The sequence below is a fragment of the Scatophagus argus genome, chromosome 10 (assembly GCF_020382885.2).
Source record: "Scatophagus argus isolate fScaArg1 chromosome 10, fScaArg1.pri, whole genome shotgun sequence".
NCBI classification, from domain to species: domain Eukaryota; kingdom Metazoa; phylum Chordata; class Actinopteri; family Scatophagidae; genus Scatophagus; species Scatophagus argus.
This window is the reverse complement of record NC_058502.1, coordinates 10,439,380-10,452,674: the sequence shown is the minus strand read 5'-3', so window position 1 is coordinate 10,452,674 and position 13,295 is coordinate 10,439,380. Positions and strand designations below refer to the sequence as shown.

Here is a 13,295-nt window from a genome sequence, read left to right as displayed (position 1 = left end):
CACATGCGTGTGCACACACACACACGCACGGGACAGGGAGATACCTGACGTTCAGGCTCTTTCTTTAAGTGGGAAGTGAAAACTGGCTGTCTGTTTGTTCGTTTCCCTGTCTGTCCTTGCACCGCAGAGCATCAGCAGGGTTATTAGAGGAGCCCTATGGCTGCCACTGATAAGGCCTGTATGGGTGCTGCCACTGACAGCGTAGCCTGCCTGCGTGGCAAACGCAAGTGGCCTGGCTGGGGGATTACTGCCTGCTGCCATTTCTGCTGATGCCTTTCTTTATGTTATCCTCTCCACTCATATGTGCTGCATTTGAATAACTTGGCTGATGTTGTAGAAATGGAACTCCTCAAAAATCCCCCACCTGCATACAAACGAAGAGACACGGACGAAAACGCTCACACAACACGTGTTTGGACTTTCTCGGTTTATTAGTATCCCCGTCTCCTCCTTTTCTTTCCTCCTGCTAGTGGCCGCAACCGATTATTTACATGCTCTGTCACTTACTGGGAGGAGTGATGCTGATGGGTTAGGAGGCTCACTAATCCACTCTGCTGCTGTCATTAGAGGGAAGCAAACAGACTATTACCACCTCCTCCTTCTCTTTCTGCTCATCATAAGCCTGCCTGAACACACACACACACACACACAGCTGTGATGGAGAGTGCCTCTTGTTTCTTTAGTGCTACTGAGTGGAGCCCTGCTTTGGTAATTGATCCTGTTTGGTACATGGGGAGGGGGGAGAGAGAGAGAGAGAGAAAGAGGGAGGCCCTAAGTGTTGTCAGTTTGCTGCATTAATTTTTCAACCGTGGCCATTGAGGGACGGAGGAGGGGCCCACCGCAGAGCTCGCTCAGAGGAACCACGCTGTACCCAACGCTGCTGCTGCTGATCTGTCTGACCACATGTCCAACGTTGTTTATTATTCCAAAATAAGTTCCTCCCTGTGAGACTCAATTATGTTTCAGCTGATTCATCCACTCAGTCCGGTGCCTCATGCTGACAACATGTTTGTTTTCTTCTGTCTCTTCTTCGTCTGTGGCTCAAAAATAGCCTTCTGGTGGTTAGGTGACTTGTGTGCCTCTTTGTCTGGGGGTTTGTGTCTTCTCATGGCGTAAATTATGTGCAGCTGATGATAGACAGACCTCATCCTGTGCTTTTTGATCCCGTCTCCGGGCTCTGGTCGCTGACTCACTGATGATGTCACCAAGCCAGCTGAGAAGGAGGTCTGAGCAGAAAAGGAGGGATGAAGGCGTAGTTTTCTCCCGCTGTTTGCTGTATTAGAAAATGCTATTATTACCCCCGTATTCTTCACAAGTTCTCCCCCGTGTTCTCCGTCAAAATACTCCTGTCCTATAATTAGTTCCAATGTCACCACGATGCCGTTCACCGCTTTGAAAGGATATTGCTGGATGATTGAATGTCCGTCAGAGACGCGTTAACCAGCATTTTCATGAGTCATTAAGAGGTGCTCACATCCACTGAGGACGTCACTGCTGACATTTGTTGCAATTGAGTCATAATTTCTTGCGCTTATTTAATATGTCTTAAGAGATTCATACTTGACAGGTATCATTTAACATCTCTAATTTTTGTCTAATGCTGGGGGCTGTATGGTGGCCCCGTGGCAATCCTCACAGATGTCATGCAGAGTATCTAAAAATGCTTTGTGATGAGGCACAATGGAAACTATATTGTTGGAGAGGAGAGAGAATTAAGGCATTCTCACTGGTCTTACAGTACCCAAAATACAGTGCCCACGGACCAGAGATGGAAATTCACACTTTTTATTGACACCAATTATCGGTTCTGTTTATCAGTCTGATTCTTTTTTAACTCCGGAGTTTTGTGTGTGGGGGAAAAATGTGGGTGCACACTGGTTTTTGGCAACTGCTCTGTTACCTATGAGCCTGTAGGTCATCATCAGAAATGGATGAATTGAGATAATACTTGTACAGCATTCATTTTCATTGAGGTTGTCTTTGTCGAAGAAAAATAACTGCTAATACTGCCTGCGTGGTCTTGATGAACATAGGACACTTACCCTCGGAGCTGGTTGGGCAGCATTGGCAGTGGTGCATAGAGTGTCACATATGTGGCAGTCCTGGAATTTAAGCCCATGGACGTTTAAGTGTACTGCAAGTGTTTCCACCCTTACTGCCTTCTCGTGGCTAGTTTCAAGCCTGGACATCAATTTGACATCATTGTTTTGCAATAGCAAAATTGTTAGGAAAACATGTTGGCTTTGAGAAAAGGAATTTATAAGTTTGGAGGCATACAATTCTGGTTCTCAACTGGAAGCACTTCTCTATTCCCAGGAAGTTGCCTGAATGGTGAGTAGTCAAGTTGGGTCAAATACAGCGGAAAGAAAAATCTTCTAAAAAAAACCTTCACCTTACATGGCAAATAGGACACATTATCACACTTTGATCCAAAAGATTATTTTGAGACCTTGCTAATGTGGATAGACCTGAAAATCTCTCTCAAAAGCTTTCTGTCCACATTAGCTCATACTAACATTGATTTTAGATTGCATTCTAAAAGTCTAGCATCAGCACTGAAGTAACAACCAACAGAAACATACTGAACTATGCCACACAGGCTGAACTATGCCAGCTTTCATTTTATTGTAAAGGTCAAGGTCCAGAATACTTCATTCTACATTTCCTCAATGCAAATCAATAACATCTTTTGTTAGACTTCCCTGCATCTTTCAAACTCCAAGCCTCAGTTTCAAATACGGGCTTTCTGCTATCAATTTGTCGTCTTCAAGCCCAAATAGAGATAGCTTTGGTGACATCGTCACGGTTATTTTTAATGCTTCAGAAAACTCTTCCAGGGTCACAAAGGAAATTACACAACTTTTGTGACAGGCTGAAAAGAAGTCTTCAGTACTTACAAAAAACAGGGAAAAAAGAAATGTATCACCACTATTACTATATACTGTTACTATGTCGAAAGAAATCCATTGAAAAAGATGCGACTTCTCTGAGGATAATTATGTATCAACAAAGTAACAGTGATTACATCACTCAGCTAATTCTTTGAACTGGTGTGTATTGTGGGTAAACCTGACCATTTAACCTCAACATGTCGACACATCAAACACAATAAAAGGCTGGGCTGGGCCATAGATGAACTGTGTGATTTACAGGTGAGAGTCCTTTTCTTTACCACCCTCTGTTTTGTACCATCCAACAGGTGTGTTTTTCTCTCTCAGGTTTGACAGTCTGACACCCCCCCGCCCACTACACACACACACACACACACACACACACACACACACCCACCCTTCCCCCATCCTCTCACCCTCTTGCCAGCTTAGCTAGCCAGGACAGGTCTTCTTCCACTCCAAAACCATGATTGCATTCTTGAGCTATTCCACCCCCCCTTCAGAACAAGGGCCCTCCGCATCTCCCTCCCTTTCAAGTACAGGCTGCCGGCCGCGTTTCCCCTTTGAAGATGTAATCTTGGAAAACACAGAGACATCTCTGGGATTATCTTAAATGTCTTCAGTATGTCAACAGCCTAGCCCTGTTGCAGAGCAGCGCTGGCTGTTTAAGGGGTCGCTATGATGACAGCCGAGGAAAATGCCGCTGCGCAGAGGTAATCACAGGGTCGACTTCGCTGACTCCATTCAGGGCCAAACTCCCACTGTTAAAACTGGAGGAAAAAAAACAAGACACAATGAAATGATGTATGTCCCCCATGTGGGCAAGGCTGTGTTTACAATTGAAGGTAATAGCAGGCAGCGGAGCGCTCAGTAACAGATGGTGTTGGTAGGTGAGGTTCATTTATGTCATGGCTTTTTCCAAAATGTTATGAGAATCTGAATGGTGCTACGTCTCAACTACGCATACACAATGAGATGAGAAGCATCACTGAGTAGTCACAAGAGGGAGAGTTACTATACACCAAATTAGAGGCGCATAAGTGGGCGCTCCTTGAAAAGGATCTTGACTTTGTAATCATATCAGATGTTATCGGGAGGAGATTTTAGGAAGGGTAAGTGCTTGGAAACTAAATCAGAGAGAAGCTGCCTAGGGAACACGTTGTTATCATAATTACCTGCTGAGCGATGACTGCAGAATTGGTGTTGATGTTGACGCCGAGCTGCCCTCTTCTCTCGCTACGATGAGGCAGTCTTGTGTGGGCTGCTGCCTTCTCTCCTTCTCTTTGTGCTCTGTTCTCTGTGGTTTTTTTTTTCTTTCTTTCTTTCGTTTTTTTTTTCTTCTTTTCAGCCAGGAACACAGACTGCAGGCCAAAAAAACACAAATATTGTTTTGGTGAGATCTGGCTCGGAGATTCGGGACGGACTTGCGTCAGTGTGTACGTGCGGGTGCTGGCAGGCTCTGAGGCTGCTCCCTCGAGCCGCGGCGAACCGGAGACCTCATCTTCTTTCCGTTTCAAACAGCAACCTGCTCCTGCTGGCACACGGGGGCCTGCCTGCATGGGTTTTTATTACAAATGATCTGTTTGAATGAAATGCGGCCCCGCTTCTCCTCACTGTTGGCATTTAAACGGGAGGAAATAACAGATGATGATATCAGAGTGGGTGAGAGCGAAAGAGAGGGAGAGACCACTCAAAGGAGTAGGAGAAACACTTGACCTGTTTGTTTTGGGAAAATGGTATTCCTCTGCTAATTTCCTCCTGATAAGTATCTGACAGCTCCTAGTAAAGTGTTTTATATTGGCTGGAGGGAAATGGCGTCTCTCACTCACAGCGCCAATCGATTCCAGAGACTCTGCTGCTTTAAATTGCATTCTCTGTTTTTTTTTAGAGTTCTTCTATTTGCATAGAGGTCATCAATTACATCTATTAGCTCACTGCTTTCAGCTTAACATGGACTTTCTCTTTCTTCCACCTGCTCGTTTTTCCTTCCCGCTCCAGATGCTGCTGCTTATTCTCGCTCTTTCCTCGTTCCACGTAACATCATTGACTGCTGTTTGCCGTGTTGGGGGGCATTGATTTTTACTGCTCCTGCCTCTCTCTCTGGTTTAACAGTTGATGAGTTGTGTTAAGACGCCCAGGGACAGCCCCTGCTTGTTTTAAGGAGATGAGGTCGGCTTTTATAGCTCTCCTGCTTCCTCAGCCTTGGATGATATGGTGTGTGTGTGTGTGTGTGTCTATCATATGTGAGTATGTGCACATGTTAGTGAGTCTGTCTGTCTGAGTTGAGCAGCCACTTGAGACGAGGATTCCCCCCACGAAGCTAAAGCAAACGTGGTGGTGTTAAAGGCTTTTAACAGGCAAACTTGGGCTTTGTCGTCTCCAGCATTTGAATCACTCTAAAGACTTTGCGCAGAAAATTGGTTTACTTCTGTCAATGGGCAGCCACGTCATCAGATACGATTTCCAGGATTGAAGTTTTAAGGCAGCGACACTGAGCACGATTATGAAACGTGGGACGACTGTCGCGAGTGGAGAGTTTAGATTCAAAGGCAACAGGAGTTTTTAGCCTCTCAGAGACACCTATTACCCCCCGCCCATGGCCCACACACACACACACACACAAGCACACACTCTCAGAAGCCATAGATACAGACACAAACCTCATTTAACACGATTAGTTTCTTTGAGGATTTTACCGCAGCCTCTTATATCCGGGATGAAAGAGTTCACACTTCTGACAGGGGAGGGAAAAAAAAAGCTGGAGTCTGCAGAAGCTAGTACGAAGCACTCAGCTTTTCACTGCAATATTCACCACGTTATTAAGGAACACATTGCTTTGTGCTGTGTTGCTCTCAACACCATCTGTAGTGTGCTGCTCAAATGGTAGCAATTTGTCTGTCTCTCATGCAGTCTTACAAGTGAAAGTCGATTGCAAATCTCCGCTCGATGTTCTAGTGCGTTTAGTTCCTCATAAATGTTGGCATTGTTCAGTGATTGCTCTTCGGCAGCTTCCAATATGCAGAAATCTACTGCCATCTCAGTATTTAGCTCTTTCGCACAATGTTTGCCTTTGAAAGCTGATGTCATTTCAAAGTAAAAACATTTACTCAGTATTGCTCTTTCAGTCTAATCCAGTCTAACCTCCGCTGTAATAAAACTATGCTGTTTTGACACAAAACAAGAAGGTAAACACAGGTCTCTTGTATGGTTGCCAAATGACGCCACATTGGCGAATGAATAGAGGTGATTGATAAACAGCTTTAATATAATAATTGAATTTTTAGGACGTAATGTATGGCCAATTTAACAATGTGATATTATAATATTTCTCTTAATCCCATAACCTTTACACACTCGCTGCACACATGTTTTTAAGAGGGTCCATCGGTGCGTGTTATAGCTGGGTAATATCAACCTAATAGGCTTACCTGTCAGCGCTGTACGGGACATAGACGCTGTAAATCACGTTTGTCTGCGACACCTGCTCGCCTCCCTGCGTATTTATGGCTTTCTCCTCCGCCCTGTCCTCTTCTCTTTTGGCCTCAGTCCAGAACCCCCCCCACCTACCCAACACACACACCCACACACACTATATTCTTCAGTATGCTCCTTTCTTCTCATGGATTAAATGACTGAGCAGGTGTGTGGGGAGGGGGTCGATCCATGCACCCCCTCTGTTTGAACCTTGCATGTGTTGTTTTCTCAATGTCAAGAGGAGATATTTTAGATTTAATCAGGAGAATAAAACATATTTTTGTCAGTTTTTATATTTTAGACAATTTCTTTTATTTTTAACATTAAGCGAAAGCTCCTTAAATTTTATCGGAAACAACAGCAAAGCTCTGCCATGTGGAAGCCCACTCAATGAGGAGTACTATGCGTGGTGTTGTCAGACAATAGGCTTGTCTACCTCAAGTATAGAACTCACAGATGTGCTTGTATCTTGAAAGTCAAAGATTGCTTGTATATCTGATGTTGTTCCTCTCAGTATCCTCCACTTTCTCATAATTTTCTCTAAAAAAGCTGCTTCCCACCGACCAAAATTTCTCAGTTAGCAGTGCCGATGTACAGTATACTGTAACTTAGAAAATGGCCACAAGTGCAGCCTGAAGCAGAGGAAGCTTGTTTGCAACAGTGATAGAGATTGTAAGTGCTGAAACAGTGGGAGAGAGCAGAGAGTGGCGTTTCTTCCTCAGGGACTGTCTTTACCAGGAGATCGTAAGCGAAAGACTGTTTCTGTTGTCGCATACATTTTCATCTTTTGTTTTCCAGTCAAGACGACTGTAAAGAAAAGTCTCTTTATTTTCATTTAAAATGACAGTTCTTGAATGAAAAGAAGCTGAAAGATCCTAAAGAGCTCCAGAGCTGAGGGGAACTGCAGAGTCAGGTGATAAATTCTCTGTGGCTCAGTGAGTAAGAGTGACCTCTTTTACATTACATGTAGTCTTTTGATCTATAAATGTATCGCCATTTATTCTAGTGTTAGTATTTCTCATCGTAAAGCAATGCTGGAAACTCTCTGAGGCTGCGTGTAGGCACAGCAGTCGTGCTCACAGTGACAGTATGCTGATGTTTAGCATGTAGTGTTGACCTGTTTCACCACCTTAGTTTAGCCTGTTTCGTGCTAACCCTAACTGAGCAACTTTTGCTCATTCGCTCCCAACCACAAAGCACAGAAGAGGTTGATCGCTAGCAGATCTGAAAGTGTTGCAAAGGGAGTGAAGAGGGGTTGCTTTTAAAATCAGGGTCATGTAATATTCAGGCTAATGCTGTATTTCTTCACAGTTTTCATAATGAAACTTACATCAGTGGAACTGAAGTGCATTGCAAAGACAAAATGCGCCCGTAGACTAATCCCAAAAGCTGTGCATGTGTTCCGGGCCTACGCTGGATTTGTATCGGCGTGTGAAGGGTGCAGTGGAGCAGTGAGGAGAGACTAAGAGAGGTGTATTAAGGCAGTGAATCTTGCCTGTGTGTGTGTGTGTGTGTGTGTAATGGACTCAGGATGAGGGCTGACCAAGAGCCAGGCTGCTGATAACCTTTAGGAAGGACATTGTTCCTGTGCAGTGGGGGGTGGGGTCGCGTGGGAGTGGGGGGTGTACAGGACTGCTGCAGTATACAGGCACAGTAGTGGCAGTGTGATAGGTGGTGCAGTTGCTCATTGGTTCATTGGCTTTCCGGCAGGGTTAGGAGGTAGAGTAAATGGGGCAGTATAGCAAACACCCGCATGGCTTCCTGCATACATTTTTCAACACCGGGGTGTATTTTTCTGTGATACATTTGTCCTCTGTCTGAACCAGGCTCTCTTTGGCATTCCATTAAAAGAAATTTAACATCCTTTTCCTTCTGTCTTCTATCTCCTCAGATCACCGCTCAAGGAGTGGTCAGTGAGGGGCCGTTTGTGAGGAATACATGAAGGGCAGGGCGGGGGAGGGGGCGGCGACCACAGCAGCAGTACCACCGAGGTCAGAGTTCATACAGGTAAACAGATTTTTCTTCTTTTCTACAGCTTGGTGACTCTGCACGCTTTTTGGTTCGGTCCTGGCTTATTTTTTTTTCCAATGTGAAGCAGACTTGGCACGCAAAGTCGAAGTGAGGGAGTAATGTGGCTGGTTTTGATTGGACCCTCCTGGGCTGGCGGCCGGGGAGGAACTGGGAACTGAGCAGTGTGCAGCTGCTGTTTATGAGGAGCTGTGCAGGATCTTGTTTGGCTCTGTCCAAAAAACTCAGCCAGTCCCCACCGAGAAGCCTGTGGCCAGTGTTAGTACTTGAAGAATAGAGCAAAACCATGATGCTGTGAAGTACATTTGTTTCCAAAAAACTCACATTTTCTGTTTTTGTGGACAGATGGGATGAAAAGGGAAAAAACGTGCGTTAATAAATTCTTGGGGAAAAACAGCAATTAACTTTAACTAAACATGATCCTTTTTCTAACCATAATCTCAATCCTGAATTAACTTTAGGCTGCTCATTCGGGCTTTTGGTTCTTAGTTGCATTTTAGTTGGCATGTTACAGTGATTTTATGTCAAACTGAATATCAGCGCTGCCCTAACACAAAGAAATCTGACTTTTTCAAGAGTTTAGTTCACATTCAAAGAGTCTAGCGCAAATGCACTTCCAATTCTCCTCAAGGCCCCGAAGTAATTTTTAAAGTAGGTCCAGAATGGTGCAAAACTCTGCCACCTAGCTCCAGTTTTAAACTCCCTTTTTGCCTCTCCTCCTGTATTCTTTGGAACCAGGGATTAAGGAGGATGGGGGAGAGTTGGAGGGTGGGAGGGAACAGATTCAGGAAGCAAATGGATAAATAAAGTGCTGGTTAATCTCCCTTAGTGTGCATTTATGTGTGTGTGTGTGTATGTGTGTGTGTGCGGGCGGCTGTGTGTGAACACTCAGCAGTGGCACCACCCGGGGAACATCTGCCTTGCACACAAACAAACACACACACACATACACGTGCACTTATTATGCATATAGACACAAATACCACACACATTTATGCACGATTAGCAGAGTCCAGCCACGGCAACAAGCACATGGACATCAGAGCACAGAAAGCGACAGGTTTAACACAAACACACATGCACAAGAGTGACAAGTACTGCACAGTGAGTGAGAGAGCGAGGCTGCCAGTCAACAAAGCTGCAGAATGTGACAGCACATGACTGCAGAGACATGAAAGTATAGGAAGACAAGTTCTACTGCGTTTCTCTGCTGCTTTCGTGCTGTTTTCATCTCGCCTGGTATCCATGGACTCATATCTGTCCTCTTTTTTTTTCTCCTCTTCTCACATTAACACATACAGAGCACACCAGCACTTGATCAAACAACTGTGCAACTGAGGCACAATTTGGCCAGACAGCCATCCAGGATGAGTAATGTAGAGATTCTCTGGCTTAATTTGTTGAGAAAGCCTATCATCGCTGCGAACATGCTACAGACTGTTGCTGCAGAGGAGTATTTTCCCCTGCAGCTTTAATTAGATGCATCTTTAATGTTAGCATGTTAGCGCCACATAGTGTGACTACTGTTGACAGTGAACACTGTGGCCGTTGTGAGGCGATAGAGTTTAGATTGAGGCGAGAGGAAGTTTGTGTGTGTGTGTGTGTGTGTGTGTGTACGAAGCAAGTTCAGCATAGCTGGGCTTTCTTTGTGTGAGATGGCTTTGCTAAACCTAAAGCCCCAGTCAGAGATAAACTCAGGTCTTCTGCTTCAAGTTCTGTGCACATTTCCATAAAAAGGGGCGTTTGGCGCATCATTTGATTCTTATTTCACGCATAATTGACCAACTGCCATCTACTTCAGTCAAAAGAAACAAGTTGTTATAATGGAGAGCTAATGAAGAATATAGTAAAAAAAAATTACAGCAAAAAGCAACGCTGTGTATTGATTATATATTATCTGTTTTAAATACCAATAGACACCAATTTTTTTCAATCATTGTTCTTTTAGCCAGCATTGTAAAACAGACATTGGCTGCAAGGCAGGACAAAGAATAAAAATATAATCCAAAGTGGTTTTTTAGTTGCTGTACCTTCATTTTTTAGTATATGGATGGTATGCTGGGCAAAGTGTTAAAGTTACTTGAAGGAAACGCAGAGAAAGAATGAAACCAACTGAAAGCATGTAAGCATATTGTATAATGTGTTCCCTCAGCTTGGAGTCTGTATTGTTCATAGAGAATATCATCACTGCTGTTTAAAGCCATTTTAACCTGAAACTCTGAACATAACCTCCTCCAGACCAGCTTAGGTGTGCAGCATAACCAACTCATGCAGTCACTGTACCTACGCTGTACCTGACGTGTATGCATGTAGACCTCTTGCAAACGACAAGAGCCGTGATTGGTCATCACTCAGTACAGGTGTTGTCATTAACCTGTGTCTGTTTGTTTTCAACCAGTTCAGCCAGCTGACAGTCAACAGAGTAACCATTCTGTGTTTGATCTTCACGAAAAGCAAACTGAACGCACATCCGTTGCTTATGTGAAGAGTGTTTTCAGATCAGTGGACATTGTGGACACCGTCAGAGCTTGTTCCGGGTTGGGATAGGCTCTTTTGCTGTGTTGTCTGCGCCACAGTACCGCATGGCGTTTTGAGATAAAAATGAAGGACGTCGACGCTCTCAGGGATTAGTTCACGCCGAGGGAATTAGTATCTCGTTCTCCGCCGTCTTTTTCACTCTTGTCTGTTTCTTTCCGTCCGCACTTCTCCTCTTCCTTTTTTTCTCCTGCACAGTAGTTTTTCTAATGTAAAATTGTACATCGATATTATGCTGTACGTTGGTGACGGACAGAGGTCGAGAGACACAGACCAATATAGAATGAGAGAGAATACGAGTCTAATCAAGACTTTTGTTCTCTAAGGAGTTTCTCCTCAGGGTGCTGCAGCTTAGGAGACTATGATGATATTCAAATGACAGGAATGTGTATTTTTATCCTCGCCGGTGATCATGTTCATGTGTGGTTATCATCAGCCCATTTTTCACATAGACAAGCAAGCTGGCCCTTTTTGGATGGTGTGCTGCAAGAGGCATCTCACAAACAAGCAGAGGTATAAAGTGGTGAGAGTGGGAGGATGAGAGAGAACATTGTCTTCTCTTTTCCAATGTAGGGACGGAGCAGAACAGGTTGTGTGAGGATACTTGCTATCCTTAACAACGTCGAACACTGCCTCAGGGCCACCTCTGCTTCTCTGATGCAGCTGAGAGTTGTGCTGTGCAGAGGAGTTGGGATATATGCAACGCATTCTTCATTGTCAGATGGCATTCCCAGTACAATGTAATTACCAGAGTAACACTTTTACTTTGTCATGTTTTTGCGTAAATAATGCAGTAACTTGATGATGGATGTCTTATAATGTTTTTTTTTAATAGATTACGTTGGCTTTTCAGTTCTGACTCATTAAACCTAATAAGTAATACACAGGGAATTAGTGTTCGGCTGAAATAGATCAAGCAGCTGTTAATGCGGCTTTCACTTTGTGTCAAGGTAAATTCCAATTTCATACAACTTGGGTCTTTTATGTAGTGTGGTCATTATTCTTCTCAAAGTCCAGCTTAAAATGAAGCGTTATAACATTGTAGAGATCTGCTAAAAAGAAGACAGATGTGGCACAAAAAATATTTTGGGTGTAGTCACTTTGGATTTAATCTAGTTTACATAATCTTGTGACTGCTAGAGTTTCTTGCCCCGTCTGGCTTAGCTTTAGTGATGTCCTCATATCCCTCAGCAATTACCAAGGTGAATACAAAGTTATCTCAACTGGTATAAATACTTGCCAACACTGTGAAAAATGACACCCAAATTGTATCAAACCAGAATTTTCATTTAAGTATTTCCCAAATGTTGATGTCATCTGAAATGACATCACCCCAGTAAGCCGCCACCTTTATGTGCTGGTCGGTCCATGATGTTATCCATCACTGAGTCTCTGCCTAGCCTCGTCAATTACCGAGAGGAAAATAAAATTAGAGGCCTGAATGGGACACAGAGCCGTGGCAGGCCTGACATGGCTGTGTTATATGATTACACAACCTGTTGGCTGTCCGCCTGTCAAGTGTCTCCCGGCTCTGATGAATGGCTGTAATATGTCGCGCATCACAACACGCTACGCCACACACTCATTAATGGCTTCTCATAATGCCTGGGACGTTCCTCCAATGGATTCACGGAGAGGGGAAGAGAGATGGAGGTGGCAGTTGTAGTGCGAGGGTGAGAAATGGATATCATGCGTACGCCGTCCTTGCTTCCGTGTTGCCATTCAAGGCGGTGAACAAAAGAAACACGGTGTCCTCATTTGAATAATTTCACAAAATGTGTGGCAAGATGCCAGCATCGCAGCCACACGTAGCTCTTGATGAATGAACGAAGGATGACAGAAACAGGATGAGGACAAGAAAGCAAAGCGGGATGTAAGAATTATTATTTTTAAAAGTGTGACGCATATGTTTCTCAATTAGATACATTCTTGTCCATCTGTGGCCTATTTGCATAGATTATCAGAAATGTGTGCAAAGCGGCATACGCGCCAGTGTGTGGGAACATTACAATAGAGATGCTGAGAAAAAAAAAAGAGATTGGATCTGTCGGATGCCATCTGAAGCTTAGCTGATTGCGCTTTCTTTCTGTGAATTAGGAGACACGGCACCCAGGATCCTCCAAACTACTTGACTCTCAGCTATAACAAACAGATTTGATTCTGGTAGTGATGCTGCTCTGAGAGGTTTCGAATTAAACGTGTGAATGTTGTTCTGAATGAGCTATTTTGTTCTAGCCTAGTCTGTTGGGGAGATACTGTGTCCCAGCGGCTGTGTGGTAACAAAGTAAAGTAGTCTTTCACAAAGTGAACCCACCGTAGAGAGGTTATCTAAAACCTACATGACCCTTAGCCACATTAGTTGGTGGT

General features: G+C 44.1%; 1 protein-coding gene across 5 annotated transcripts in view; it reads left to right on the top strand.

Annotated features, from left to right (window-relative positions):
- The window catches only part of zmiz1a (zinc finger, MIZ-type containing 1a), a 96,033-nt gene that overhangs the window by 15,497 nt on the left and 67,241 nt on the right, over nucleotides 1-13,295 (top strand). For 4 of the 5 annotated variants that reach the window (XM_046401178.1, XM_046401176.1, XM_046401173.1 and 1 more), the window contains exon 2: nucleotides 8,257-8,372. The exons of the other annotated variant lie outside the window; for it this stretch is intronic. The gene's annotated coding sequence lies outside the window, so the exon portion shown is untranslated. The remainder of the gene's footprint in view (nucleotides 1-8,256; nucleotides 8,373-13,295) is intronic. 5 annotated transcript variants of the gene reach the window in all.